We start from the raw sequence: 6,758 nt of genomic DNA, 5'->3' as shown, positions 1-6,758 counted from the left end.
ATATTTCTTGTATATATGTATTGTAATATTTAATTTAATCATTTAATATATATTTATGTGAATAGTAAATTTTGTTATTTAAAACTGTTTATATATATATACATAGTGTATATTAAATATAATTAATTTTGAGCTTAAATGGTAAATGTCTGTAACTTTCGGTTGACGTTTAATTATTTTAAAATAGGTCTATTATATATATATAAGAAGTTTTAAAATAAATGTTGTTCCAAAATTTGATTAAAAAGACAATAGTTTTGATAAATATTTTTTTACCATTTCAATCTAAGTTTTTGTACTCCGTACATATAAATTGGAACAGAAAATAAATAATTTTCGAACCTTTTTGATCAGGTTTCAAACAGGTAATGAGTGAAATAATTAAATATATTTAATCTAAAAATTTTGAATTTTTAGGAACACTTTTATACATTAATTGTTTAGCAGTGGACACGATATTATACTGAGTTAAAAGTGTCGGTAGTAAACATCCAAATTAACTCACGGGTTGTTATATGATTCCTTTTACATGTCAAGTAGGATTTTTTATTTTATTTTTTTTTCTTACACTTTTCCTTATATACACGTACAAACATATGCATCATGATCAACCCATCTTTCTTCTTTCTTATTATTTTCTGTCAACCTCACCATACCACAACCACCGTCTCCCTCATACAAACACCACCGATCACCCATGACCACCTACGGCCACCCTCACGACATCCACTCTCTCTCTCATCTCCTCTCTCTCGTTGTCCTTGTTTGTAACCGAGAACGATTAACATCACCACTAATGCTACAGTTCTGGGTTCTCCATTTTGGATGAAGGACCACCTCAAACAACAAACACCACTTTGTTTATCGTTGTGTTCATAACAGTAGCATGGTGCATAACTATGAGCATTATTGACGTCCGTTAATATCCGTTGTTATCAACAAACAAGACCACCAAACCAACATCTTGAACCATTACTATCTGTTTGGTTGTTGCAACTTTTGACAAACGAAAACCACCAGGATCAAATTGCTTCTATCTTCATTTTTCTATTCGAATTCTAATAACATCCAAAAACCATCTTATTATTTTATGAAAACTATTTTGCCAAACACCATCCCATGTTCACCATCTTCAAATCAACCACCACAGACGCCACCATCATAAACCCATTAAAACAATCACCATCCATCGCCTAAAACCGCCACCTGTCACCTTCCAACATCACTGAACCACCCCGTTCTTGTTTTTGTTCCTGATTCAAATGCTACGGTTTAACTACAACTACAGCTGCACTCTCCTGTTTTCGTTTATATGTGTTATCGAAACCCACTTAATTTATACCATCTGATTGCTGCAACCTTCATGATATTCGAACCTCTTTTGGTTTTACTGTAGCAACTGCAGCTATGCTATTTTTTTTCTTTTATTTCCATTCGAGAACCACCCCAATCCCATCACAAATTACTGCTGTAAGTTTCTGTTTATGTTCTTGTTAAATGATGAGGAAGATGATGGATAATAACGGTAACGATGAAGTTGATAAAATGAAATAAACGATGATGATGATTACGATATGAAAGAAGATGATGATAATTGTATAAGGTGGATGATGAGATGATGATGATGTAATTATGATAAGAGCAGACATTTTTTTTATTATTTGTTTTCTGCTGGTTGGATTATATCCTTGCAAATGAGATTGCAGTCCATAAAATTCAGATTTTAAGCGGGCTTAGTATTTAATGTTGGGCTAATGTTGGGCCGAATTGAAACTGGGCTTCATGAACTAACTGATGGATAGGTTAAATAAATTTTAATCCGGGTTATAATAGATAAAACAAAATAGACGAATGGTTAGGGTGTTGTGTTGTTGAACAAGAGGTCGTGGGTTCGAGCCCTGTCAAAGATAGTTATTTTCTTTTTGGAGCTTTTTCATGTGAGGTAGTATTATTATTACTCTTATTATTATTATTATTATTATTATTATTATTATTATTATTATTATTATTATTATCATTATTATTATTATTATTATTATTATTATTATTATTATTATTATTATTATTATTATTATTATGGTTATGACTTATGATTATTATTAACATTACGATTTCATTATTATCATTAATATAAGTATTATGAGTATTATGATTAATATTATCATTATTATTAATAATATGATTATCATTATTAGTATTGTTATTATTAAAATTATTATTATCACAACTATATTATTATTATTATTATTATCACTTTTACTACTAGTAATATTATTATTATTATTATTATTATTATTATTATTATTATTATTATTATTATTATTATTATTATTATTATTATTATTATTATTATTACAACTATATTATTTTTATCAATATCATTATTAGTATTATCATCATTATTTTAGTATTATCATAATTATTATTTTAAATAAAAGATATCAATATAAAAAAATATAATTATTACATATATCATAAAACTATCTAATTTACTATTTTAATATAAAAGTAACATGTAGATATATATAACATTTAAAAATAACAAATATATTATAATAAATAATAAATTATATAATAAATATATATAAACTGGTTTGATTATTATTACATGTTAATTATACGTTTTAATATATATAACTAATATAGGTTCGTGAATTCGAGGCCAACTCTGCATTGTTCAGTACCGTCATATGCATATTTTTACTACAAAATATCGTATTGTGAGTTCATTTGCTCCCTTTTACTCTTTACATTTTTGGGACTGAGAATACATGCGCTGTTTTTACAATTGCTTTATTAAATGCTTTTGAAATATACCTTGGATTGCGAATACATGAAATGCTTTTATAAATGTTTGACGAGATAGACACAATCAAAACATTCCTCGAATGAATTATTATGCAGACAGAAGTTCTGCGGATTATTATTGAATTATGTGGACATGATAATTGCCACCATTGAATTATGTGGACATGATAATTGCCACCATTGAATTATGTGGACATGATAATTGCCACCAATTGATATGAATGTTATGTATCGAGAGAATGATTTTATACACAGGTTATGTGTATGTTATTTTTGTGCACGAGATATGTGTACGGTTACTAAGATTTATGAAAGATGATTTCGTACACGAGAAAGCTGTACTGTATTTAAAAGATATCGCATGTACATTACAGGTGGTATAGGATTCAGGCCCATTTGTACCATGCATGATTTAAATTTTGTGTTCTATCAAAATGATGAATTTTATTGTTTTATGTTAAACTTATGAACTCACCAACCTTTTGGTTGACACTTTAAAGCATGTTTATTCTCAGGTATGAAAGAAATCTTTCGCTGTGCATTTGCTTATATTACATGGAGTCGTTCATGGCATATAGAGGTCCGTTCATCGCAATGGTACCAGATGTTATTGTATTCGTCCAAGAGGATTTGGACGGGGTATGACAGTTGGCATCAGAGCTGGTATAACGCCGTCCATGTGTGGCGGGTTAGTCGTAAAGGAGGTTCTCACAGTGTTACCTGTGACGAAGCATTGGCTCTTACTCCTTGCGATCCCTTACGAGGGTTGGCAGTAGCTGAGAGGCAGGCCCTAAAATCAGTATCTGAGGTACACTCAGTGGTCACCAGGCGGTTAGCTGGGAAGGAACTGGGTGGGACGGTGGTTGTCCCCACTGTATTTTAGTTGGTATCAGAGCGGTGGTCTTAGCGAACCAGGTCTTGCATTAGTGTGTGATGACCCGGGAATTTCCGACCAAATTTAAACTTTAATCTTATTATGTTTTCGACACGATAAGCAAAGTCTGTAATACTGGGTCTCAAATTTTTGAACTATTTATATGAATTCATTTAGCCTTTGACAATTTCGACGATTCACGAACAATTGTGTGTAAACAAATATGTATATATATATATATGTGTATATATGAAAGTATATATTATTTAGAAATATTAAAAGTATAATTAAAACTTTAGAATCAAATATGTAAATAAAATACAAAATAATTATGATGTAATTTAAAATGAATCAATATTTAATTTTTATGTATAAATATTTCAGATGCAAAATATTATAAGATTGGTAAATAGAATATAATTAATAAATTGTAATATATTAAAATATAATTACAAGTTTGAATATAATTGTTATATTAATATTATTGTCATTACTTTCATTATTATTAATAATAATATTTGTAATTATTAATATTTGAATTATTAATATTATTATTTCCAATATGAAATTTGATATGTATAAGATGTTATATTATTATTACTACTAATATTATTATTATCATTAATAACATTAATAATAATATAACTAATATTATCATTTGTATCATTAATATTATTATTATTATTATTATTATTATTATTATTATTATTATTATTATTATTATTATTATTATTATTATTATTATTATTATTATTATTATTATTATAAATTTAACTAAAATTGTTATTTAAGTGACTCATTATTATTACTACTCATATTATTATTAATTATATTATTATTATTAATATAATTATAATTATTAATAAATATAAAATCAAAAGTAGGATTTTTGGAATCCAATTCAGTTTCACATAGCTTTCAAGCTGTAGCAAATTTTGTTTTCAATTTCAAGGATCGTAAAATCAATCTCATAAAGATTAAAATTTGTTAGCAGTCTTGTTCTTCTTTTAATTTTTTTCCTTTTGTATCCTTCTCCTTGGATTAATATTCTGTCGACACCATCACTAAAATCCAAGTTTGTTTAGATATTATTACTGCATAAGATTTGATCAATTACTCGCTATACATCAACTGCACGATCATTAATCCTTGTTGCTACTTCTGTTCTCTTATTCGTGAACATAACAAACAACTCTAAACAATCGTGAACCACCAAGACAATTATAGTACAGCTACTACACTTCCTGTTATGTTTAATCACAACCCAAACCAAGAAACTTTTGTTTCTTCTTGCTCACTGTTACAACCTTTCGGGAACCACCTCATCACAAAACACCATCGGTGATAATGCTAAAAACGAACATATATTTCATAGCATTATTCCTCAAGAAAGACAAGCTTTTAGTTGCAATTGTCCTATTTACAAGTGATATTCGTTTAAATAATAAAAGGTGAAGACAAAAGGCAGATTCGACGAATTGAAGACGCAAACGACCAAAAAGCTCAAAAGTACAAAAGACAATCAAAGAGGTTCCAATTATTGATAAGAAACGTCTCAAAATTACAAGAGTACAAGATTCAAGATGCAAAGTACAAGATATTAAATTGTACGCAAGGACGTTCGAAAATCCGGAATCGGGACCAGAGTCAACTCTCAACGCTTGACGCAATGGACTAAAAATTTCAAGTCAACTATGCACATGAATATAATATAATATATAATTAATTCTTAAAATTAATATATATATTATATTATATTTAAAAACCGTCGGCATAAAAAAACAAACACTTTTGAGTCTCCCCAGCTGGCCATGCGATCGCATGGCCTTGAAGGGTAAAGCTCATGCGATCGCATGAGCATCTTTTCCAGACCACAGGCCTATAAAAATCGAGCTTTGGTGTAACACAAAACACATCTTTTCCTTCTCCTCATTCATACGTAGTATATATTTATATTTATATTTATATTTTAATTTTAATTTTAATTCTAATAATAAGGGTATGTTAGCGAATGTTGTAAGGGCGTAAGTCGAAATTCTGTCCGTGTAACGCTACGCTATTTTTAATCATTGTAAGTTATGTTCAACCTTTTTACATTAATGTCTCGTAGCTAAGTTATTATTATGCTTATTTAATCCGAAGTAATCATGATGTTGGGCTAAAAATATTAAAATTGGGTAATTGAGCTTTGTACCATAATTGGGGTTTGGACAAAAGAACGACACTTGTGGAAATTAGACTATGGGCTATTAATGGGCTTTATATTTGTTTAACTAAATGATAGTTTGTTAATTTTAATATAAATATTTACAATTGAACGTCCCTATAAATAACCATATACACTCGATCGGACACGATGGGCGGGGTATTTATATGTACGAATAATCGTTCATTTAACCGGACACGGGAATGGATTAATAGCCACTAGAATTATTAAAACAGGGGTGAAATTATGTACAAGGACACTTGACATAATTGATAACAAAGTATTAAAACCTTGGGTTACATTCAGTCGACATCCTGGTGTAATTATTAAACAAAGTATTAAAATCTTGTTACAGTTTAAGTCCCCAATTAGTTGGAATATTTAACTTCGGGTATAAGGATAATTTGACGAGGATACTCGCACTTTATATTTATGACTGATGGACTGTTATAGACAAAAACCAGACGGACATATTAAATAATCCAGGACAAAGGACAATTAACCCATGGGCATAAAACTAAAATCAACACGTCAAACATCATGATTACGGAAGTTTAAATAAGCATAATTCTTTTATTTCATATTTAATTTCCTTTATTTTATATTTAATTGCACTTCTAATTATAGCACTTTTATTTATTGTTATTGTATTTAATTGCACTTTTAATTATCGTACTTTTTAATTATCGCAAGTTTATTTTATCGCACTTTTATTTATCGCAATTTCATTATCGTTATTTACTTTATGCTTTAAATTAAGTCTTTTATTTATTTAATATTTTACATTTTGTTTTAACTGCGACTAAAGTTTTAAAATCGACAAACCGGTCATTAAACGGTAAAAACCCGCTTTATAATAATAATATTACT

This window comes from Rutidosis leptorrhynchoides, chromosome 2, assembly GCF_046630445.1.
Source record: "Rutidosis leptorrhynchoides isolate AG116_Rl617_1_P2 chromosome 2, CSIRO_AGI_Rlap_v1, whole genome shotgun sequence".
Classification (NCBI taxonomy): Eukaryota; Viridiplantae; Streptophyta; class Magnoliopsida; order Asterales; family Asteraceae; genus Rutidosis; species Rutidosis leptorrhynchoides.
The sequence above is the reverse complement of the archived record's forward strand: the minus strand, read 5'-3'. Positions refer to the sequence as shown.